General features: G+C 35.9%; 2 protein-coding genes across 8 annotated transcripts in view; one reads left to right on the top strand and one right to left on the bottom strand.

Annotated features, from left to right (window-relative positions):
- LOC138694295 (zinc finger protein 70-like) overlaps nucleotides 1–27,210 on the top strand; it is a 249,443-nt gene that overhangs the window by 112,023 nt on the left and 110,210 nt on the right. The window lies entirely within an intron of this gene.
- The window catches only part of LOC138694293 (ankyrin-1-like), a 99,510-nt gene that overhangs the window by 54,869 nt on the left and 17,431 nt on the right, over nucleotides 1–27,210 (bottom strand). The window lies entirely within an intron of this gene.

Below are 27,210 nucleotides of genomic sequence, written 5' to 3' on the forward strand. Positions count from 1 at the left end.
ATGCATCGTGTAACATCGCCGTCACACGAAGTGGACTTACAAAATATTCGCTGTTTACGAGTGCGACCACTTTTTTTTTTTTTTTACGACTGTACCTTTCCTCGTGAATCACCTTGTATGTCCATGAAAATTGCAAATACTTGTCTTTCTTTCTCTGATGGAGTTGCATTCTAAGAGTTTATTAAGAGATGTATTCTAGACCCTGTAGCCAAAATATTTCCCAATGACATAGGAAAGTACGAAGAAATATATTTGTTTAACAAGAAACATTGTAGCCAAGAGGATACAAGATTTCTCAGGGGATACTGAAGGAAAAAAAAGTAAATACTTATGTAAAGAATCTATTATTTTGTAAAAGAACTCCTGCGGGACAAAATTCCGGCACATCCGGCGACGCTGATATAACCTCTGCAGTTGCGAGCGTCGTTAAATAAAACATAACATAACATAACTTGTTTCTCATTATTTCTTGATGAAAGAACAGACGTGCCTTACACCTCGCAGCTTGTAGCTTTGGTTCATGCTACAAATTAAAACTTCATGCTTACAGAAGAACTATTATAGTATTTCGAAATCGGCGGAGAAACATAATTTAGATTTTAGATACTAGTAGTACAAATATACTCTATAACCGAATATTGAACACAGTGTTACTTTAAAGTGCATAGTTATATACAATAAAAGTGATTTAATACAGTTATGTGAACACTTTTTAATAATTGAATAAAATTAATAAAATCTGTTAATAAAATTAATAAAACCGATTTTATTAATTTTATTCAATCATTAAAAAGTGTTCATATAACTGTATTAAATCACTTTTATTGTATATAACCATCCTACTCACGAACACTGTTGCATCTGACCTAACTTATGTAATTAATTTAAAGTGCATGTTGTATTATAAAGTGGCATTTTACTTTTTGAGAAATTTGCTTTTGTATGTTACTAATTTCAATCGTGTCATATTCAACCATCACTTATATTTTTACAAAAGCAATGTAGAAAAAAAACCATAAATGTGTACGTATTTAGAAATGGTGTTGTTCATGTCACATTTCGTGTACACGCATGACGCCCGCCTACTACACTGGTCAACAAAATTTAAACTTTTGTCTGTTAAAAGGGAAACAAAGGGTGATTGTAAGTGACTTTTTTGTGCTGAGTGCAAATTATTTTACAGAACCTTTTCCATCACCCAGGGTTTTAGAGTAATCACATGAAAAACATTTTTCGTATCTATACATTATAACAGGGGTTGTCAGGAGGGTGCACGCTCTTGCTAGCGTCTCTTACCCTCGAGCCCTCTAGTGCATTTATGGGAGCGGACGGGTAAGCAATATTTCAGTGGCGACTTTTCGTTCGTACCATAAATTACGTGGGATTCAATAGTACTAATGCTGTAATGAAGCACCCGATGTTCACATGTGTATTTAAGTAAGCATAATTTACATAGTTAATAAATAGTCAGGATTTCCGTTTTTAATGCCAAGTAACTTAAAAAAAAAGTCACCTCTGAAATTGTGGAGTCCATTCAAAGGAGGAGACAAGCCACAAATCCTTGTATTTCTCTGGACTAAATTCTATGACATATTATTCTAATGGTAGGTTATATTTAAAATGTGTAAAATTTGGAATTTATGAGCACACACGGCAGAATATTTAAATTTATGTAAATATTTTAATTGTGGTTTATTCTCTTATCTGACTGGGCCCCTCAATTTTGAAAAAAAAAATATATATATATATATATCATTAGGAGAAACCTAATGTATAAAGTACAGGAAGAAGCTTTGAAAGAAATTTTTATACTTATAAAACCAACTACATAAATTTTTGGGTTTGGAAGATGAATCGAACAAATTTCAATTTATGTGATCTTCTTCTTTTAAAGGCATAAAATAATCGATCATTATTACGATTTTATTGTCGGTTGCTATCAGGTCGCAATTGAGAATAGCAATGTATAGAAAATAAACTACGTACGTCGTGGCGAACTGTTCGAGACTGTCGACAGTTCTAGAAAGACGGAAACAGTCTTGTCCAGTATCAGACGGTCCGAGATGAAACTTGTCTTGTCCAAGACACGATGTACGATGCAGTATTTTGCGAGCCTAGGGAAACGTTCTCTGACTAACTGCACATCAGTATCGGAATTATTAATAATAACATTAATAATAATAATAATAATAATAATAATAATAATAATAATAATAATAATAATAATAATACCTGTCTTATATTGGTGCTTTTTAACTTCTCCATCATTTAGATTCTTTCGTCGTCTTTTAATTTGTCGTATTCACTAGCATAACAGTTGTCATAGTGACGCTGCAGATTATATTTTCTTATCACATTGAGTACCTTACTGCAAATTAAACATCTTGCTGCAGTTCAAACTCTGTAAAAAAATTCCTCCTCCCACGAAGGGTTAAACAACGTAGGGGTGGAAGATCTACGTAAATCACTATTTGAACTTTCTGCCATCATGTACAGTTACCCTTAAAAGGGATGAGACGACTCTTGGTCGTCGGAAGTTAAAGTTCTACAGCGGTTCACTCGATATCCACGTAACAATAAGTACCATGACAGATACAAGAATTGTTACAAGGACCACAACAAGGACAAGGACCAGAATAAGGATCACGAAGAAGATAGCCATTTAAGGTCACGATTTCACAACATAGCTCGAGTCACAAAATATCAATACATCTCTGTACCGAATGGCAAATGCCTGCTATGGGATCTACATTCTGGACTGCTGCTGTCACTGTCTTGTCTCGGTAGCTCATATAGTAGCGTGTCGGTTCCACTGTATAATCGAAACGTTACGTGTTCGATCCCCGGTGAAACTTTTTTTTTATTGAGTTGTAATTAATTTCTTCAGAGTTCCTCGACTGTCTAATTTGTAGAAAAATATGGAATAATTTATGCCCAATTTCTGGGTCTTACAAGTGGGTTGAACCTCGTCAAAAATAAATAAATAAATCTTAGTTGGAAGTTAAAAGTATTCTTCCTCAAACAAAAATCATAAGAAACAAAAAGAGACCTGTTAACTTAAAATCTTGTCCATATGCCATCACCTTCTATTACAGGTCCAAGTCAATCCGGTATGGATGTAACGAGATTGTGGAATAAGTTCTGATCCCCAGCGAGATCTTCCCAGGTGTCAACAACTTGATTCCACAATTCGTCTCGATTTCGAGGGCGTCGGTGGGCATAGGTGGCTATTCTTCTCTTTTTTAATTCCGCCCATAAATTTTCGATGACATTCAAATCAGGTGACTTCGGAGGCCAATTAATTATTTCGATCTCGCGTCTCCTTTGAAACCAACTTTGAATGCTTGCGGCATAGTGCACGGGATGGTTATCCTGCTGGAACAGCAATGTTCCTTCGGGAAAACGTTCTCGGGCGGAAGGAAGGAAGGAATATATTTTCCAGAATGTGCTTGTAAGCTCCCGCATTAAACCGGCCATCGATGCATTCTATAACGCCAGGTCCATCGTAAGACATCCACCCCCAACACGATATGCTAAAGCGCCCAGATCTTTCACGTCGGTGCACATAACGCTGATCATGTCGGAGACCATCCTCACGATAGACACGGACAGGACCTTCGTAATCACCCGAGATTTTTGTTTCGTCGGAAAAAATTACATTTCTCCAATCGAAATCCACTCGAATGGTAGCGAAGGCAAGACGGTCGACAGCTTGTGCTTCCCCCAATATTTCCATTTGCGAAGACCTCCGGCTCCTAATACCGCGATTCCTCAACCTGCTGATCACAGTCCGTGAAGAACCGGGAAAGTTAGATGCTGCTCTTAATTCGTTAGCAGTCCGAAAGGGGTCCTGTCGAACTGTCTCGAATAAGAGAGCATTCTCTTCCAATGAAGAAATCCGCGGACGCCCAGGAATAGGGAGATTTTCGACTTTCCCTGAATTTTGGTAACGATGAACCCACCTCGCGGCTGTACTTCCAGGAACACCGACCAAACGGCCAACAGATCTAGCCCCATATCCAGCCTCAACTAGAGCTATAACTCGCTGTCTCATGTCACGTCGGTTCGCCATTACGATGAGAAATGAGGGATCACGATAATACTTTAGTGTAGACAATGACTATTTAACGTGATAGGCTATAGAATTGTTGAAATAAGGGGCATCTTGCACAGCAAGAGTTAATAAATCAACTCTAACTTAAATATTTAAACAACAGGGTATAACAGGAAGTCCAATTGTTTCGAAACTAATCAAATTAAATCCAATTACATTAAGTAAAGAAACCCCAAGTTATGACACCAAATTGCTACAGCTAAATTGTAGGTTATTAACATAAGCATTTAATAGGTCCGTACTTAAGCGTTGGACGACAAAACCAAACATCGAAAGTTCGAATCTTGCCGAGGAATGTAACTTCTTGCTTTTTATAATGTAAATCAGACTTATGACTGCAATTAATCATATTTCTTACATCGTTTATAACCAACATTGAATTTGTAAAGAAAATACTTTAGAAATCTCATATGGAATTTGTGATCTGTAGTGACGTAAACATAGATTATCTCTCGGAACTTTTCCGTAAAAGTAAATTAAATTCACTCCTTGAAACTGAAAACGTCAGTCGTAGAATAACTTTCCCACCAGCATACAAACTGAAGTAGCACAGCCATTGATAAAAGTTTTGTACACAGAATTACACTGAATTTCTATTCCACAGAATCTATAATCAATGGCTTGTCTGAACATGATAAACAAATCCTAAGTGTTTCCAATGTCACTGAACAATTTCAAAATATTAATTTAAAAACTAAAAGAGGGTCGTAAATGCTGTATCTTGTGACTATTTACATTTATTTCTACAAAATTAATCTTGGAAAAACGTATATGATACTGGTACTACTGATATTAAGAGTAAATGTATTGTATTTTTCACTTAATTTCAGAATCACTTCAGCGGATGTTCTCCACTCAAGGTTGTGAAAAATTCAAAAGTAAAAAAAAAAATGTAGATAACTTAGGGACTTAAAAATCTCATGTTTTAAAAAGAAGAATCTATATGTAATGAGTTGCAATGTAATCATCCTCATGTTCTTAAATACTACAAGAAGTACAGTGTAATTTATCTAAAATTATGAAAGAGGGAAATAGAATACATTTGAATAGAAAAGTACAAAATTCAGATAATGCAATTAAATCTATCCGGAATATTATTAAAGTTAAACTTGTAGATATCTTAAGAAAGAAAATATTTTTTTTCATAAAAACCAGTGATTATAAAGTAGAGGGTCCCAAATCTATTGTTAATTCTTTTAACGTGTTATAGTATATAGTACAGAAATATTATTGACAACTTAAACAAAAGATTTTGCAAAAGATACTGCAATTGGTTAATTAACAGATGCATTTAATAATTAGTATTAATATATGTAATTAGTGAATAACTGCAACAGTGCGTTTTCATTCAATCATAACATGAATAAAATTGAATGCACATTAAATTAAACAGTATTGGAAACACGTAGATAAAAATATAGTTAAAATCAACTGAAGGGGTGAGAATGAAATAATCCCAAGCCACAATTTTAACAAAAATTGTTTTATGCGAGTGCATTTATTACACATATGGGAAAGCTACTAATAAAATATTGTAATAATTACCCAACAAATGACATAGCCTAAGGACTCTAAACCTTTTGTAAAAGTTTGTCTGTGTGGCTTAGGAATATTTTTTAATTTCATTTTAAGTGTTAGTTTTTAATATATATGCATTTACATTGTATATTTGTGTGTATATAAATCATTCATTAGATTAACGTTATAATATTATAACTTGTAATTTTGTATTGCCTGTGATCATTAACATTTAATCTGAGGACTTTGTAAAACTCTATTTCAATGTTACTTAGCTATTTCAACGTTATTTAGACAAAAAATCGTTGATGTAGACTAAGAATCGAACTCGCACTCTTCTACACAACATGCAGAAGTTTTAGCGCCTGAGCTATTGAAACGACACGAAAACTTTCCTTTCTGTGCGGAGTGTCGATCTAGTCATGAAGGTCCAGTGTCGATTTAACTACACGATTTATGTATATATTTATCTTTTATTTACGTAATATTATCATATTTTTTGCAGTTTTTGAAGTGAATTTCGGAACGATGCTAGCAACAAACCAAATAACCTGAATTTAAGTAACTCAATATTCGTTATCTTGTGTATCAGTGCTCTGGTCTCCGATCATGCGCAGTGTCTTACATCTGAGACTTAGGAATATTCAATCGTCTCATTCTTTTCCAGGGAAACTGTACGTACACAAACCACTCACAAGTGTCTAGTACTTACTACTCTATTCTCCACTGATCGCATCAGCTAAGCCCAGATTCCTCCCTCTCCCTCCCACGAAGCATGCACGGACGTGCAGGCTTCCCTGCTGTCTATACCCAATACCCATTTCAGCGAGTGCTGACGACCACTGCCTTATAATATTACGATATCTTAGCTGAAATTATATTTATTGACCTAAAATGTGAAGCATATTTTCGGCTGTACTTTGCTTAAGGAACATCTCTCTTCAGTATACAGCAATAGTCTGCCAACACATTTGGATATCATTTGCCCTGATAGTGCCTTTCAATTTCCACGACTTCCTGGCGGAAACCCTCCCCGTGTTCATCGCTCACAGCCATAGGTTTTCAGGAAAGATATCGAAATGGAATACAGGAAGCGTATTTTTTAAGACATACTACATCCTATGATATTGTAGTTCTCAATCATATCACTGACAAGTTCTCTGTAGTTCTCAGACCTGAAGTTTCGTGAAAAGTTCGTGACAACATTTTTAAATACAACCCTGTAGCTGCTTCTTGCTTATTTAACTGGTTTTCAAATTGCGTATCTTTCATCAGTTCCCTTATTTGAGGTCAAAAATATTCCTTCTTTTAGTTTAGCTTCACTGATTCTTGGAAACTTATTTTTCAGAAAGAGAAATGCACTACCATCTCGATCCATTGCTTTCACAAAATTCTTAATCAAACCTAGTTTGATATGCAGTGAAGGGAATAAGATTTTTTCAGAACTTATAAGTGGTTGGTGGAGAACATTATCTTGGCCTGAATTAAAGTGACTCTTTCTTTGTCCAGTTCTTTTTATATAATGATTACTTTTATCTCTGCTATCCAACTTGCACAAGAAGCAGCAAAATTTAGTATAGCCAAGCTATAACCCAAGTGAGATAGCTATTAGGCTACTTTCAAATCCCCACATATCTGCCAAGAATAATTGTCACACTTGATAGTGGATAGTAAAAGCTTCATATTCTCGTAATTTTTCTTCATACCAACTGCATGGGCTAAAGCACTGGATGGATATTTGTTTCCATTATGTAGTAACGCTCCTTTCAAACTTGTTATCGAGGAGTCTATGAATAAAAATCAATCCTCAGGTTTATGCTCAACACCCAGCGACTCGAACAAATTCTCAGCATCACTGTAGAAAACTAGGTCCTCCTCTTTAGAAAAGAAATGCTCAAATTCCTTTTGACGTTGGCGAAAGAAAGTTACTTTGGTGTTACCTGCAGCAGCTTCCAGCCTTTCAATCATGAGGCAAGTAATTCTGCCTTGCTTTTGCTTAACCCAAGATCCCGAACCAAATCATTTATATCCTTCTGTGTTAGAAAGTCAGGTTCATTTATATCATCTTCCACAAAATCTGGATCATTCTGTAATTCATTCTGAACATCAGGAACACTTTCAATTACTTCAGTCAGAATTATGTCATCTGGTGGAGTTGGTACCGGTATGGGAAATCTGGCCCATAAAGCACCGGCCGAATTGCAGAAACTAAAGATTGATATTTAACAGTGTCTGGACTTCGAACTTATTCCAGATATATTTGTCAAGCAGAAGCAGCAGCCTGTCAAATGATCCTTAGGTTCGCGTCATTTCATAGGAACTGCAAAAGGCATATGACGGGATCCTTTTAACCAGCCATTTAATAGTGTTACACATTTAGCACAATATATTTCGGGGGCCCATGTCTTGTTCTGGTCTATTTTGTTGTTAAAATAACAGTCATAAGCTCTTCTAACTAGAGGAGTAAAATTTGGTCTCTGCGATTTTAAAGTGAGTTCACACACAACAGAAGTTGTTTCTATCAATAAGACACTTTCAAGTTATGTTTCTTATATATTATGCACTTATACACCACTCCTTACAATGCACTATTAGGTACGGTATTATATAGTTCTGTCACAATTCAATTGACAACGGAAGAGAGCACAGGATTAGCTTCTTTCTTTAAAGAAAGCTTCTATTCATCTGGGAAATTTATCTTACAATCACAATTTTGTGGTGGAAATGTCATTGTTGTTATTCGTGAATTCAATACCAATCGTTACAAGTCAATTGTTGATACACTATAATGAAATATAAATGTAAAATACGCCTTCTAATCAGCATGTTATATACCAGAAATGCAGAACAGAACAGGAACAAATTTATTTAAAAAAAAAAAAAAAAAAATGGTGGGTGATGGAAAATTTCTGATTTCATTTTTGGAATCAGCAGATGGTAATACATAAGAAAACCCGAAACTACAGTATTTATTTAACAAAATTATTTTTGATCAGTACTATTAGTACACCTCTGATTTCTCATCTCTCTGCAATCAGCAGATTTCTACATAGTTCACCTTGTCATTCTCCTGGTCGTGTCCTAGCTCTTGGCGCCCGCGAGTGATTTCACGGTCATAAAGAATGCGCTTGCTGGTCTAAAGTTTGGGAAATAACGAAGATGAGCGCAAAGCAATTGATAACGATGGAAATGGATAATTAGCGAAGAAGTTGTTGTGGTGTAACAATAACGATTGGAGTGCGGAACGAGAAAATAAGAAGTAAGACGGAGCCGATATAACAATAGGCCTACTTGAGACAGTCGAAACCAGGATCTTAAGACGGTATGGCCACATGAGCAGAGTGATCGAAGAGAGGTGGCCCCAATAATTGGGAAATGGCAGCCAAAAACATCGCAGAAAAAGAGGAAGACTTCGTTTCTTCGGGAATAATGGCGTGAAGGATGCAATGAGAATTAAGAAATAATGAATGAAAACATAGTCACGAAAGGTAGGATGCGGCAGATGCCAGTTGGTTTAGTATTAACTCGCTTTCTACTGCTACTCCTACTAATGCTACTGCTGCTGCTACGCCTACTGTTACTACTACTGCTACTGCTACTCCTACTATCATCTTACTCACCATGTTAGACCTGCATGTGTTACATTTCAAATGACTTCTGCACTAGAGCTGGGGACGGAGCGAGTAGAACTGTTGAGTTACTCGGTTCTATCGGTTTATGTGCTTGGCAGCGGAGCACAGGAGTTACTCGGTTAACCGTAGCCGTTACCGGCCAGTTCAAACGTTCAAACAGAGTTCACGTGTTTCACTTAGTTCTACCAGACAACAGTGTAGGTACTGTTGTATTTAAATATTTTCTGCTGCAGGGAAAATTATTTCCTTATCCCCAAGGCGGGCTGAAAGGCCTCTAGTATTGAAGAGGAGTTCATCCTATTATATGAACTGTCAAGTGAGGCCTAATGAATACTGACAGTCTGAACATATTACTGTACATAATAATAATAATAATAATAATAATAATGGCTTAACCTTGCTCAGGATAGGGACCGATGGTGGGTTTATGTGAGGGCGGCAAAGAACCTCCGGGTTCCTTAAAAGCCATAAGTATTGTTATTATTATTATTATTATTATTATTATTATTATTATTATTATTATTATCATCTTCATCATATTAGAGTGATTAATATTAAAATATGTTAAAAAGGAAGTGCATTATATTTTTCTTCTATTTGTGTTTATTGGATTTATGTTACCTCATCAGTCATCATTTTATTTGTATTTATTTCTATGAATTATGCTATCTAATTACTTTAATTTATCAATAATATTATCCTTCACCAAAGAGAACGTGGTTGTATTGAAGGCTAGTAATGTTATAATATAAATAACCATTATGTTCTTCAGTTTAAGATTCCACGTTTTATTGATTATTTTATCCACTTTCCGTAATAGTTAATAATTCTGTGTGTTATTTTTAAGTGTTTTAGGCAGCGCTTCATGGAACCCGTTTCTTTCTATCTTCTTTTTTACTTAGCTGCAGCGTTTAACGTTTATCTCATGTGTTAATTTATTAGCTGTTAGTATTATAAATTATTTTATCAATTTTATTTCGTCTGTCATATATAACAGCACTGAAAGTTAAATAGGTCTTTCATAAAAAATAACTCCGCAAACAGTTGTAATCACGTAAATCAGATTTGCAACCGCCATTTTGCAATGCAGAGAAGCTCTTTTTTCTCTTCAATTGGCGAAGCGAAAGCGCTTTATTACAACGCTTTTAAAACACGTTCTAAAATCGACTCAATCTATCTAAATTTTAAATCTGCCGCCACAAATTTGTACTCGGATCAACCGAGTAATAACGTCACAGTAACTGCTCCGAACCGAACCGCTCCGTCCCCAGCCCTATTCTGCACTGCTCATCAGACAGCTCTCTAGTAGGTGATAGGTGTTGGTGAGCTCTCAGTTCTCCTGGTAGGTTGAGTTGCAGCTGCAAGAAATTATCATATACTGAGGTTTTGATCTAACAATAAGGCTAAGTGCTTACCAATATAGCAGATCTGCTTTTGTAAAATGTGCTTCTTCCAAAACCTGCTGGAACATGCTTTGGTACGATTTAAGATAAAGGACTGGTGCACCTCTCTGCAGCATAAATCAAAAGCGCTATGCAGCACGATTTGGTACGATTAAACAAAAATAATTTCGTTCCTCACATATAGCCGGCCTATTGTTCCCGGTATAGTATTTTTTGTGCATATGCGCCTTCGATCTGTTAGTTCCTGTCCATATGTTTTCTTGCTTAACACATTACTGCCATTATGACTCATTTATCGATTCGTAATAGAACAGAGACATACTTTGCTTAGCTATACTATAAATAAACCTGTAGCCAAAATTATTATGTTAATTTTCGCTTTTTCAAGAATAATTAATTGGTATTAACAAGTATAATTAACTATTCTAATACCAAAAATCGCATTTTTTTAATTTTTGTATGTCTGTCTCTTTGAATGTTTATCTTTTCACGCGACAATGGCTGAATCGATTTCTATGAAAATTGTTATATAAATGAAGTTGAGTCCCACTTAGAATTAAGGTTATATGGCATTTTAATAATTTTTTTTTAAAAGGGGGATTATAAGGGGCCCTGAATTCAGTAAATCGAAATGTCTCGTATGTATGTGTGTATGTGTGTATTTATTTATTTATTTGTTTATTTATTTGCTTATTTATTTATTTATTTTTTTATATTTATTTATTTATTTATCTATTTATATATTTATCTATTTATCTATTTATTTATTTAATTACTTATTTATTTATTTAGTTACTTAGTTACTTACTTTATTTATTTATCTATTTATCTGTTTACTTATTTACTTACTTATTTATTTATTTACTTATTTACTTACTTACTTAGTTACTTACTTAGTTACTTACTTAGTTACTTACTTACTTAGTTACTTACTTATTTATTTACTTCTTTATTTATTTATTTCTTTATTTACTTATTTAGTTACTTACTTAGTTACTTACTTACTTACTTATTTGCTTATTTATTTATTTATTTATTTATTTATTTATTTGTTTGTTTATTTGTCTGTCTGTCTGTTTGTTTGTTTGTTTGTTTATTTATTTATACAAAATTTCAATAGGACCAATAGTTAACAAAATATATGAGTTTTAAAATAACAGTGCGTTTTATGTCAATGTCTCCTCAATCAATGAAGTGAAAACAAATGACTGCGTTTATTTAATTCAGCCTTGCACAACAAACGGGAGTTATTCAATTAACACTATTTTATATGGATATCATTGTAATGTATTATAGGCATATAAATATTTATCAATATTAATAGACTATACAAAGAGATAGCGTTGTGTGTTTAGATGAAGTAATATCAGAAGATACTTGACCGATTTGGATAATTCTTTCACCATACCGCGATTAATATGGTGTCTTAAGTAAATATTTAATTAAACATTGATTAAAGGGCTGATATGTAATTACAAAGCGATATACTTTTTTTATTTCACTGCATGAATCTTTATTTTGTAATATTTTGGTATTTATTTTACTGTTGCTTTGCTGCTATAAAATTAACGAACAGGATTAACGTTTCCAACAGACTACTGTACTATCTTACAATTTTTCTTCTGATCAGTTCTAGAATTAATTAAGAACGGTATTATCAGTTGTGGTATTTTGAACTCCCTTATTTTTGTTAAGTGGCATAATATCGCTCATTAAATACAACAACGTCATATCTCAAAAATCAGCATTTTCGAGTTATTCACATGGTTCAGTTTGTTTTCTTGTTGTCTTTTAACTGCAAAAACGTCACATCTGAATTTTGATTACATTGCCGCCAGGGAACAGTAGTGACATTCTTGTGTCATGGCAGTTCCGTTTCTTTGTTAGTAGCAATACTGTATTATTTCAGTTGTGCGAGAGACGCTGCGCAAGAGTGGTGTTGTTTTCAATTTCAAAAGTGTCACATTGTGTTATGTGACGGTGTTTAAAAGAAGTAAGTATAATTATTCATACATGAATAAAGCATTATTAAGACTTATGACACTGTTCAGCAAATTCACTAACCTAGCTCGCGATGGTATTATTTTGAAATGTGACATTCTTGATCTGAAAAATCAGTTTCCTAAGTGTACTGTTTCATCGTATGACGTTATTATCAATAAACCTCCTTGCGTAACTTGACTATCCACGATGTATTAAATGGCATTGTGTCAGTGTTATTGTGAAGGGTAGTTCGAAAAAGTACAAGAACCTTGATTTATTTGTTGTTATGCCACTGTTGTCAGAAAAGTATTATCATAGTCTTAATATAAGTTACTTTACTTCACTCAGTCCCCATTGATTTTATTTCGCTCTTTTTAGGTTTTTTTTTCTTTTAGGTTATGATGTTTTCTCGAGGGAAAATGTTAGTTTCATTAGTTATAGCGAAATGTTGATAATACGCCTGATAGTCCGAATCAATCCTTGGTTGAGGAACAGCAATCAGTTGTCGTGAAAAATGAGCAAGCTAAGCAAATGCAGCCGGAGGGATTTGGTTTGTAACATTTTTAGTATTAAAATTATTATGATTTTTCAAAGTCAAGTCTTTTAGGAAATTGTTGTTGGATCCGGATTTTGGTTATAATAATGTTTTAAGATAATATTACCACGAATCAAAATAAAACAGGCCTTCGTCATACTCAACATTGGGTAGCGGGAATGGGAATTGAAGTCGGAGCGATTGAACAATAGTGGAATCATAATTCGACAATTCTATTTTCGTATTTTTCCTACAGATAATCTGGTTTCCCACATTCCACCTCCTGTGGCTATTGAAAACAATTCTTGTTCACAAATGTCTAGTTCTTCATCCTGCGTGAGTTCATTGTCTGATTCTTCGTCATCATCTGACGATACTGCTTCTGAAGTCTTTGACGATTCTTTGGATGATGTTACTTACGAACCAAAAATGACGAAGAAGTAGGAAGTAGTAGTAGCAGTGAGGATAACAGTCGTACTCTACTCGAATGCAGGAAAAAAACTATTTCTACGTTGTTACACGCACTCGAATTCAGTACCATGAACAGTTGAAAAAAAAAGTATCCAAGATGTGTCCATTATAAGATCCGTAAAAAAGACGTAAAACGCAAAAGAAACGGAATATTCTGAAAAAATCCAGAAATAGTGGACAAGCATATGAAACGCATTCAAAAAATAAAATTGCAAGAGAACAAAGAAAAATTAAACCTCTCTGTACACACAGTTGCAAACTTAAGTGTTGAAACATGTTTACAGATGAAGAGAGACTTCAGTTATTTTCAAAATATTGGTCTCTACGGAACATCAACAAGCAAAGGGAATAGGCTACATTACAATTTTTATGCAGGCTATTGTTCCACGATGTCGTTATACCCGGGCACGAGGAGTCAACGGCGACATAATACTTTCTATTTCAGAAAACATAATCATAAAATCAGAGTCTGAAAGGTATTTTTCAAAAATACTCAAGATACTAATGACTGTCAAATTCGGACAGTTAAAAAAAAGGAAAAGATAGCTAGCACAGTAATTGAACCGAACCTTAGAAGGAAACATGCGAAACATCGAACTCTCGATCCAGATATACGTGACGGGATTCTTAGGCACATAGAATCGATTCCAAAAATACAGAGCCATTAAAGTGGAAAAGGATTTTCCATATTCCATATTCTGTAAATTATCACACAAGGATGACTTCGAAGAAGTAACTGAAATAAAAAAGAAGAATCTTGCTGACAATCCTTCCTTCAAACCTGCATTCTACATCAAACAAGGATTAGCTTCAAAGAAGAAAGAGGATGTTACTGGAATTATTGAAGTAAGTATTACTTACTTACTTACTTATTGGCTTTTAAGGAACCCGGAAGTTCATTGCCGCCCTCACATAAGCCCGCCATTGATCCCTATCCTGAGCAAGATTAATCCAGTCCCTACCATCATATCCCACCTCCCTCAAATCCATTTTAATATTATCTTCCCATCTACGTCTCGGCCTCCCCAAAGGTCTTTTTCCCTCCGGCCTCCCAATTAACACTCTATATGCATTTCTGGAATCGCCCATACGTGCTACATGTCCTGCCCATCTCAAGCGTCTGGATTTAATGTTCCTAATTATGTCAGGTGAAGAATACAATGCGTGCAGCTCTGCGTTGTGTAACTTTCTCCATTCTCCTGTAACTTCATCCCTCTTAGCCCCAAATATTTTCCTAAGAACCTTATTCTCAAACACCCTTAATCTCTGTTCCTCTCTCAAAGTGAGAGTCCAAGCTTCACAACCATATACAACAACCGGTAATATAGCTGTTTTATAAATTCTAACTTCCGAGGCTTATTTGAAGGATTCGTAACAAGCTGTTTTTTTACGGTGATGGGTTGTTAGCCCTTCGCCCAACCCCCAAGCTGGAGGACCACCCCTTATGGGCTGTCCACGACTGCTTATTCAATATATTCGCAGCTACCCTCCATATCTGGAGGCCGTCTCCTTTATCCGCAACCTGAGGACGCGCCATGCAGTAGTGATAGGGACCCACAATACATGGTTGAAAAAGTATTACATTCCGGAATTGTATTTCAACTTCTGTACCAACTTGTAATGGGCCCGTATGACAAAACTTTTCGAGATAGTGACAATAGTTATGTCTGGATTTTAGTTTCTTGCTTATTCTTCGAAGTTTACGGGATGGATTTGAAGAGAATTTAACTATTGATATTATGAATGGATAATATGTTAAAAAAAAAAGAGAAATATTTTAGTTTTTCATTATATATAGTTTTGATTACATTTTCAGTAGCATTTAAATGTTTAATTCAATCATGTATACCACGTCAGGATCTCAATTTGTTTAAGTAATCTACTTATTGTTTCATTTTCTTACTGTTCCGGCATGTTTAAGTAGATAATTCCGTTATGACGCAAACATATTGTTAACATTAATACAAAACAAGAATGTAACTTTTATTCATACAATTTAATTTAAACACTCCAGTCAACAATGGGATTTACACTCCGCACAGCAACACAGTATTCGTTACTGCACTCCACAGACATAATGACAATTCACTTGGATTATTGCGAACAACAATGTACCGCTAATCTTAACTAATGTTCTCTAAGCACTATTTACAAAACAGAACTGTCTGTTCTTAGTTCACAGTTCATTTGCCTTGGCTAGTTTTTCTAGCTCAGTCACTCAAGTTCACAGTATCTCGAACCCCAGACCTTCAGAGACAATCCACTGAACTTCGAACTCAGTTCCCCCAACTGCGGTCCACTGCACTCACACAGCTGCGGACACACTCACACAAGTCGAACTCCGGTCTCGAAGCTGGCTTCAGTGCTACACTGACTGGCTGCTGACCAAAAACTAGCAACGACTGCAACTGCAACTAACTAACTAACTAACGTCTCGTATTTATAACTAAACCATAGTTTCCGGAAAGTACGATGCTGGAAATTTCTACAGATGCCTAGAAGATGGCGCCTCTCGAATTCTCTGGATTTCTTCCCTCAGTCGCAGGCGCATTACTTCTCCCTCTCCCTTCGTCACAGCACATGCCCCAAGAAGCAGATGCGCGCGCAACTTCATTTGCCGCGCCGAGCCACCGCCGACCTTGCCCTCCTTCTGCCGGTCGCGAGATCGTATCCCGGCTGTCACAATATTATTGTTGAACGCAGTTGTCTTCACTGTTAAGAATGGCGTATTTTCCGTTGTGACGCAAACTTTATTGTTAAGTGTATTATTTTTTACTGACGACAATGTCACATTTTGAGTTATGTTACTGTATGAAGATAATTTTGTAGCAAGAATGTCACAAGTTGTAATGTTAGTAAAAAAATAGTTCTAAAAATACGCACATTGGTTTTTTAAATTAATTCTATGTTCCTATATTAAAAACATAAGTTTCTTCACCCAACTATATCCCTACCATATTTTAAAAGCATTTATTACTGTAGTTACAGAGAAATGAAGCCTTTAAGTAGCTCTCCTGAAAAATCGTCATTTTTAGATATGACGTTGTTGCATTTAATGAGCGATATATAGTCAAATAATTATGCAAAAGATAAATAATCGAAGATAATTCGATATATTGTAATGAACAGATTTTGATTAGTTAACTCTTTTTATGTATTTTATTTTAGTGGGTTATTTTACGACGCTTTATCAACAGCTTAGGTTATTTAGCGTCTGAATGAGATGAAGGTGATAATGCCGGTGAAATGAGTCCGGAGTCCAACACCGAAAGTTACCCAGCATTTGCTCATATAGGGTCGAGGGAAAATCCCGTAAAAAACCTCAACCAGGTAACTTGCCCCGACCGGGAATCGAACCCGGGCCACCTGGTTTCGCGGCCAGACGCGCTAACCGTTACTCCACAGGTGTGGACTTCTTTTTATGTAATTAAGGCCATTGTTACGACTTTTATCTTATTTTCAATAATTCAAGTAATTTTATCTTACCGTGCTTGGTTTAGGAGCACATCGAGTTTCACCAAAACTTGAAATATAGTAACAATAATTTTAGTATTCTATATGACCAAATAAAATATGAGTTGACCTATACATTATCGTGGCTCAGTCAAGAATGTAATTAATGAAATATTTAATATGTGCCGTGTGTATAACTTATTTGTAAAATTATTCCATTTCTTACTTTCATTTTGTCATGAAATAAAGCAACGCAATCAGACATCAGTCCCGTGTGTGGTCTGGAAAAATATCGAAGTTTTATTTTATTTATTTTTTTTGTCTATGAAATAACCGTATTTTTAAGAGTGTTTTTGTAAAAGAGTAATATTTTGGTGGCCAAAAATGAAGTACAAATGAGGTAAAAATTAGTTTTCTTTTACCATGGAGCTCATTAGAGGTTTTCATTTCCATTCTCTAAGTTATCCGATTCATTTTACAAAGTTCAAAGTGCAACGAAATGGATTGCTTATGATTATCATTTGTCCATATTTGTTCCCTGTATTTCTTAAAATAATATTTATGTATAGTGTTAATTTTCAATTGTTTTTTACATAAAAATGGTGTACAATGGGTCCAGCACAGTCAGCCTGGATGGCGCAAGCGGTAGAGGCTAGGAATGTTTCTATCGCTTGGTCCGAAGGGTTGTGGGTTCGAGTGCCGCCTTGGGCATGGACCTTGTGTTCGTATTAGTTTAAGAAAAATAAAAAAACAACGAAAATAAGAGAAATAAAAAACAACGAAAAATTTTTGGGGAAACGGCCTCTGACAGTAACATTAAGTAAAAAAAAAAAAAAGTAATCTTTGTACACAATCCATGCTATATTGACATTAGTTTGAGTGATTTATTAGAGAATGCATTCAAGACTAATTTAGAAATATGTTAAATGATTTATCGTTGCACCAAAAACGGATGCGCTCTGAACCAAATGATAGTATTTCACTTACTTAGATTCAATAGCAATTAATAAACATGTTAAAGAAATTATCCTTGCACCAGTCATCAGTCGTCGAGAACAGGTTGTCTTAGAGAGCAGGTAGAATGGGTTGTGAACTAGCAGTGTACCGGGCGAGGATCGGTACCTGGGCGGCGCGGACGGTGAAGTGGATCCCGGCAGCTTCGGGCCAGGGGAGTGCGGAACCGACACTGAGCAATTTTGTGATCCTGATACTAGCCATGCTGTTGGTGATTGGAGGAGTGGAATTGAACCCAGGACCTGTGGAATCTGTAAAGTGCGGAGTATGCAGAAACAATCTGAGGACTGGCCTTCTGTGCTTCACCTGTTCGACGTGGTTTCACTTCAGCTGCCAAAAACTCAAGAGGGACCAGCATATTGAGGAGAACTGGCGGTGTAGGGAATGTATGAGGGACATAGCTGTTGAGACCACGGACACAGAAATTGAGTTGCTGAAGAAAGAGGTGGCGGAACTGAAAGGAAAGCTGCAACAGACGGAAGAACGACTGAGAGAGATGGAAGCAGAGAACAGGCGACTACTCGAGGAACGACACGGGGAGGCGAGCGAGGAGAAACAGATATTGGTGATAGGAGATTCCATGGTGCGGCATGTGGGACAGGAAAATAAGGACCTCGACGTGCTGTGCTACCCGGGGATACGAGTCGAAGAAGTAAAACTCAAATTGGAGCAACAGGAGAAAAGGGACAAGAAAACTGTAATATTACATGTGGGGACCAAAGACCTGAGGCGACGATTTGAGTACGTTATGGGAGATATGTACGACTTGGTAGTAAGGACGAAGGAGCTGTACCCCCAGGCAAAGATAATTATCAGCGGGATAGTGCGGCGAAGAGATTTTTATTGGACTCGGATTGGACGACTCAATGAGGCATTCGACTGGGTGGCAGATAGAACGGGAGCAACATTCGTGGACCCAAATTCGTGGATCGGTGACGGGGACCTGGGACGAAATGGAGTCCATCTAAATCGACGAGGAACGAAGGGACTAGGAGCGCTGTTCTCGAGGGCGGCGGCAACGCAGAGAAGCAACGACCGGGAATGACGGCGGCAAATAGTATGTACGAGTAGAGATGGCCGATATTTCACAAACCGATATTTTGTCACAGGTATTTTTTTGTCACAGATAAACCTGTGACTGATGACGCGAAATATCTGTGACAAAATATCGCTATCGAAATCTGCTCCGTATTCAGTACTCTGTGACTGTTGCAACGTCTGCGACTGATATTTTCTCCTCTACGTCGTGGGTTTGCGCATGCGCAGGATACAATAACAGCAATCGGGCGGTGGTATTTGATTATTTTTTCGTGATATTTTGTTCAATATTATTTTTTTCAAAGTGATGATGTGTTGCAAAGTTATTAGCGGCATTATAATAATATAATCATGAATCTGACATTTTGTTTTCATATTAAGTCTGAATATATGTTTTATAACTATTTTATATATTCCCCCGAGATCTTCACATTTTCATATTACTGTGAATATATATTAATGTATAAGTATTTTCCACTCAATTTTTACGCAGTAACAATATTTTTTTAGTTATACTATTAATTACAAACAGAATAGTTACAGGAGCCTACATTATTTTATTAACTTTACATGTACTTCTCTCATTTATGTATGATCCAGTTTTAATGTATAGCTCTAACACGAACAGTGCAGGGTAGTATTAATTAAAATAATTAAACTTAAAATAAAATTATTTGTAATAAGTTCATTACCGGTATGTTGTTTATGGTTATTAACTCTTAGGAAATCGCACAGTGCTTTCTAACATTGGTACTCGTGTGGGGTGTTATTTCACCCAATTAATAGGCCTAATCAATGTTCTAAACTTGATAGTTAGTAATACTTTTCTAGATATTGTTAAAATCATCAACTTGCAAGTAATTTTCAACTTTTAAATATAATAATATGGGGTAGTGAGCAAAAATTGTCAATTTTATAAATTCCAAAAAGATCTGACATCTAGCAGACACTGCTCCAACAAATCGTTCTCATTGCCCTTGCACACTTTTAAAATAGACCTACACTTACACATAAATGGGATAATTAATTACATTTGAAAATAAGGGGTATCAAACGTAAATCATGTTAGTTCACTCCGTGTCACTGAACGTTATGCTCTTCCGAACTTTCGAAGCATTTCTCACAGGCCGACAACAGCACCTATAGAATTAAAACCGAACGAGATAAAACTTTTGGCTAAACTAACCTTGAGGTAGTTTCCTTCGTATTCCCCTTATACACCTTGCATATACGAATCTGTGACAGGTTAGGTATGGTTAGTTTAGGCTTTGTTATGCCTTGGATATACGATCAACTGCATCTCCACAAACAATCAAATTCAACGATTTTCACTTCCTAAATCACCGAAACTACCTCAGCGCTAGTTTAACCTGAGGAACTGTCTCTCCACAAAAAAAATTCTTTATAAATGCAATGATTTTCACATCCGAAATTGCCGAAACTACTTCAGCGCTAGTTTCACCATCTTATTATAAATGATATAGTGATTACACGATTTAAATAATAATAATAATAATAATAATAATAATAATAATAATAATAATAATACCATTGGTTACCAATACTTTATCTTGTGTAAAATCCTGTCTGAACAACTGTCTTGTTCTGTAATTATTTTCTATTGTTTTTCCGAATACTTATGTTTCGTTAATTTTTATTGACTCAATATTATAATGTTAATGCACGACTTAAAATAATTTATCGATTATATTATATACAATAAAAAGGATCAATTTTTAAAACGATTAGGATAATCACATAACCTCAATTTCTCCGTACCCAACTACATTAAAAATTATCAATTGATTCCATATCTACAATCAACTACGATATATACCTCTTGGTATATAAGGTTAACTTTTTACATGTTACTGTTCAGCTAGATTAGTATTTATTTGTTAATGGTACATGTACATAATTTATTTGTTGGATTTTCCCATATAAACCACTGAAGTGTGGCGTGTATAGAGATATCGTATTCACATTGAACCACTGCACTGCTCTTCAATATTTTCTGTTAATTTTTATCGGTGTGACAAAATATCGGTATAATTCATGCATATTGTGCTTACTTAGCGATATAAAATATCGGTGTGACAAAATCACAGATAAAAGTCACAGATATTTAATTGTCACAGTCACAGTTGTCACAGATACTTGAAAATATCGTTTAAGCTCAACTCTACATTGCACTGCTCTTCAATATTTCCTGTTAATTTTTATCGGTGTGACAAAATATCGGTATAATTCATGCATATTGTGCTTACTTAGCGATATAAAATATCGGTGTGACAAAATCACAGATAAAAGTCACAGATATTTAATTGTCACAGTCACAGTTGTCACAGATACTTGAAAATATCGTTTAAGCTCAACTCTGTGTACGAGTACTATTACAACGACGGAGGAAGCGGGGACGGGGACGGCAACGGCAACGGGAGATACGGAGGCGGTATCGGCGTCCCCAGCGGAAACAACAGGGATCACCAATATCATGTCATGTAATGGTAAGTCTTTAGTAGTGCTGCAGGTCAATTGTAGAAGTATTTATAATAAATCAATTGAATTCTGGAAACTAGTAGATTCGCGTAATCCTGACGTCATAATAGGGACGGAATCATGGCTTTCCAGCGAAGTAACAGACTCAGACGTATTTAGAAACGATTATGTAACATACAGACGCGACCGTGTAGGAACAGGAGGAGGGGTTTTTATATGTGTAATAGAGTGCCTGCAGAGCGCTGAAAATTTTAAAGACTCATGAGTTCGAAATGTTGGGTATAGACATAGCGGATGATTATTCGCGAAACATATTACACATCATCGGTTTATACAGGGCCCCGAAAGAAGGCTTGAACGTACTGTGTAAAATAAGAGTTATGGTGGAAAATAGACAAATTCGCGGACAATATGTTATCTTTGCGGGGGACCTGAACTTGCCCCAGGTAAACTGGCAGGGTACAATAAAGGGAGGGATGAGTCAAGCCCAGTCATTAGTAAACTCACTCATCTGGAAACATAACTTAATACAAGTAACAGATAGGGCGACAAGGGGAGATTCCTTACTAGACATATTCCTTTTAAGACCCTCAGAAATAGTCGCAGGTATTGAAGTGATTCCAGGTATTAGTGACCACGACGCGGTAATTCTTGAAATATTATGGAATGCTAAGTACAAGCAAAGAGGAAAAAAGAACAAAAATATCTTGCAATATAACAAAGCGGACAGAGGAGGCTTCCAAAATTATCTTAGAGAAAAGTGCTCATTATGGGTAGTAAAGGGCAGTAGTGTAGAAGAATGCTGGGCGGAGTTCAAGCAGATTATATTAACAGGAATTCAGAAATTTATCCCGGTTAAACGCTTATCAAGCAATCCCGATCCGGAATATTGTAATAAATGCATACGGAAACTGAAAAGAAAACTAAGGAAATTCTACAGACAGCGCGAGGGAAGTCTTGCAAAACAAACAAAACTCACACAAATATCCAAAGAACTGCTTAAAGCGAAGAAGATAGCGCAGGAAAATTACCTAAATAAACTTTTCAAAGGTGAACAAAACGGGTGGGGGGAATTTTATAAATATGTGAAGAGACGACGCAAGGAAATCTATTCGAGCCTTCCCCTAAAAATGACCGCAATCACTTTATCGTACAGGACAGCGAAAAAGCAGAAAAATTAAATTCCTATTATGCCATTGTTTTTGGGATGAGGACAATAATACCACACTTAGCTTCTGTGGAAAATACGGGTCTGTTTTCTATCAAGCCTAGGGACATAAGGAGAAGGATCTCTAAATTGAAAACTCATAAATCAGTAGGACCTGATGGTATTTATTTACTTATTTATTCATTTGTTGATGAACATACAGGTATCGCCGGAGACGTACTATAATTGGTGGGGGAAGCCATGATTCCCTATCTAGTGCGTATATTTGAGATATCAATTAACAATGGTACTGTCCCGCGAGGTTGGAAAGATGCAATAGTGGTGCCAATTTATAAGTCAGGGTCTCGCTCAGATACAAAAAATTAAAGACCGGTCAGCCTCACCTCTGTGGTTTGCAAACAGATGGAACACTTGATTTCAGCTTATCTAAGGCAGCATTGGGATGACTCAAATTGGTTACATAACTGTCAGCATGGATTTCGGGGTGGGGGGGCTATTCATGTGAGAGTCAATTAGTAACTATATGTCAGGATTTAGAAGACGGAATAGATTCCAGTAGCCAAGTAGATGCAGTTATTATTGACTTTTCACGCGCATTCGATGTAGTCCCACACGATATATTGTTGGTTAAACTACAGTCAACGGGGATTGACTTCAGAGTACTCCAGTGGATCAAGGAATTTTTAACTTGTCGCACTCAGAGAGTACGGGTAGGGGAGGAATTATCGAACCCAATTGAAATTACTTCCGGAGTCCCACAGGGGAGTGTCTTGGGGCCTCTTCTATTCCTGGCTTTTGTAAATGATCTGCCAGTTACTATATTGTCTAAGGTTCGCTTATTCGCGGATGAGTTGTGGTATACAGGGAAATAAATAGTTACGAAGATACTACTCTTCTTCAGAATGACCTCAATAGAATAAATGATTGGGCATTAGCCAACAAAATGAAAATAAATTCTCTAAAGAGCAAAGCCATCAGCTTTACAAGGAAAAGAAATAAAATAATCGCATCGTATACGTTAGGGGGTGAAACCATTCCGGAAGTTAACAAATGTAAATACCTCGGAATAACATTTAGCAGCGATGTCGGCTGGGGGGAACACATTACAGACACAGCGGGAAAAGCATGGAGAGCGTTACACTTTGTGATGAGGGTACTAAGAAAAGGCTCTGATAAATCCAAAGAGATTGCATATAAATCACTAGTACGTCCAGTAATGGGATATGGTGCTGCATGTTGGGATCCTTACAGATTAGAACATATTAAGACACTGGAAAAGATTCAAAAACGGGCTCTCAAGTGTTGTCGGAAAAATTAACCATTAAATTGGGACACACTCACGGACAGGAGAACGCGAATTCGATTATGCGCACTGTTCAAAACATACAGAGGTGAGCCTGCCTGGAGAGAAATAAAAAATAGGTTGCAGCCGCCAAATTACTCTTCAAGGAACGACCACTCATATAAATTGAGGGAATGAAGACAGAGGACGGACATTGGTAAGTTTTCTTTTCTCAATCGTACTATCAGGGACTGGAATGCTTTACCTGCAAACTTACTAAAGGCTTTACCAACAACCAAAAATGTATTTAAAAATAGGCTTAAGGACTTTACTAATAGACGGTAATTATACACAGTATTTAAAGGGTGTAAATGATATTTTGTTATTGAAGTGTTCTATCAGTGAAGAATTATGTTGTGTCAGTGAAGTTTGTTGTGTCAATGAAGTGTGTTGTGTAAGTGAAACGTGTTCCTGTCAGTGAAGCTTTATAGTTTATAGTGGCAGTGCAAAGTATTTGAACAGTGAAATGTTTTTGAAGTGTTAGTGAAATCAGGATAGAATCAGTGAAATGTGTCGTAGTTCCAGTGCAGCGAGTGAGTTGACAGCGAAATGAGTGTAATGTTGAAAAGTACTTGTGCAGGTATGAATATATCATACGCGTGGGTTTTATTTCGAACTTAGGTTTAAGATACAAATTAGATTTACTTTAAATGTTATTTTAAGTGATCGTGCTTCATTTAATTTAGGATGTTCCCTGTTATAATTATAATTATTATTATTATTATTATTATTATTATTTATTGTTAGTATTAATTATTAGTATTATGAATGATATTTTAAATTAATGAGTTTATTATTGTCATTATTGAGTGTAATTAGTTACCACTGCCACCGGGTAATATACCCATTGCAGTGTGAATAAATACATACATACCAGATGTACCTATACTCCGTGGACTGAAATAATTATATATTTTAATTATGAAACACGTTAAAAGTTTTCCTTTATACCAAAAACGAATTCTTCACGGACAAACTGATTGCATTTTATTTACTAATTATTTATTTTTAATTATTATTTAATTATTGTAATAACGTAATTGTATCACCTGGCATTATACTGTATGAGGTTGTGACTGAGTTACCTATTGTTAAATGGTTTCATTTATAACATTAGACATAAATGACCGAGTAAATAAGGAGTCGCGCTCAGAAAGGTGGAGATCGGGGTTTCGGATGGTGGTCCACAAGCTAGAAGTCGTACTTAAGATGTTGCTTTCTTATTATCCAATATGAAGTGTTGTGCATTATACAGAACTCTCACCTATTAAGTATGTAAACTTCTCGTTGATTACATCGTGTCTCAGGTGTGGTTTGTTATAATTTTCAAGTTATTTTCAGTTATTTAAGTGCATTTTCCCTTGTAGAATAGACGAATATTACATTTCAGCTTACTTTATAGTGCACGTTGGAGAGTAATAAATAATGTGTCCCATTTTGTAGGTTCTATAGTGGATGTTCAGTCCAAAGTGTGTCATGGCTCGCTGTATGCCGTCATGTGGCTAGTCGATCAGCCTAAGAATTCAATCTTCCTACACTTCCGCAGAGGTGTATTACTTATGTGCCAGAGAAGTTCCCTAGCAAGTACGGCGTTCATTCAGAAGAGTACTTACCGATACGTACGGTAACGCCGGTAGTGGCAGGAATGTGAACTGTTTTTAAACACGTACTGAGGTTAGTTTTTTTCTTACTGTCGGGATATGTGGAGAGGCTTAAGACGATTACTTACGTTATTTGTTGACATTAATTTCGACGGTCAACATGGACACGGAGCATTTGATTTGTGTTGTGGAATGTTGCCGTACGCAACCGATGATAACAAATACCCTGCGTACGACTTGGCCGCTCAAAACACAGTTCGAAAGAGGTTATGGTAGCACACACCGTACAGACCGCCATCTGTTGCTACGACATTCAAGGTATACCGTACACGTTCTCATGTCCAGATTGAACGCCTTGATTAATAGGCAACTTATCTGACACAAAAGCTGAAACTCGCTTCAAATCGCTGACTCATCAACAATGACGTCATGACACACTTTGAAATGAACACCCAGTATATTATGTAGAAGACACTGCGCGGTTGTGCCTTCCTCTACAGAGGTTCATTGCAGACAGCATCCAGGCTCCGCTGTCTGCCCAAGGAGCGGTAGTACGTATGGGGCTTTAATTTCGATTTGTGCTTCGATCATTTTAGTGGATAGGTGTAACTTCGACATAGTATATTAGCATTCCATTACGATAGAAATATTGATTACGCTCATTCGAATTGTGTTAAAGTACATAGAGGGAATAAAAATATACAATAAATGCAATGGAAACAACGGGCTGAGCTAAACGGATTGTTCCTTTTCCTGAGATTCAAGAGATCCACAACCAATTAAAAAATTAGTTATTTGGGTACAAACGCTGTCAGCACACTCTTTAAATAATAGCCTATAGTAAGACAGTACAGCACCTTCAATCATATATTATCATAATACCCTGCTCTCTTAAATTGATTGAATAGGCTATATTGGGAATTAAATCATTGACTCTCCTAAAACACACTCTGAATTTTTTCATATAAAACAATTTTTATCTCGAAAAGGAATAAAAACGGGCAAAATTATATTAAACTTTTTTTGTCTGCAACATCTCAAAGCAGAACCCCCTGAAATTAATGTCATTATTTACGGTTCATCCTGTATATTTTATTACTATGTCTCTGTTCGGAATAAAAAGCAGTGGCTATCCGTTTCAATAAAGCTTCTTCCTGATTTTTTGTGTTATAGAACAATTCATAGTTATATGATGTAGTTTATGAGGGAGTAAAATTTATCTTAACAGAATTATTATTATTATTATTATTATTATTATTATTATTATTATTATTATTACTGTTACCGTCATAATCATTATCATCATTATCGTACAGAGAATTCTTTATACATTTTGTTGTGCCTCTCTGCTAGGATTTTATTCGTCCAGCGAGATGAATAGTAAATGAGAGAGGATTAGTTCACATTGTCTACTTAAACCCTGCAACTTACAGATGAAC

This window comes from Periplaneta americana, chromosome 2 (genome assembly GCF_040183065.1).
Source record: "Periplaneta americana isolate PAMFEO1 chromosome 2, P.americana_PAMFEO1_priV1, whole genome shotgun sequence".
In the NCBI taxonomy this organism is placed as follows: Eukaryota; Metazoa; Arthropoda; class Insecta; order Blattodea; family Blattidae; genus Periplaneta; species Periplaneta americana.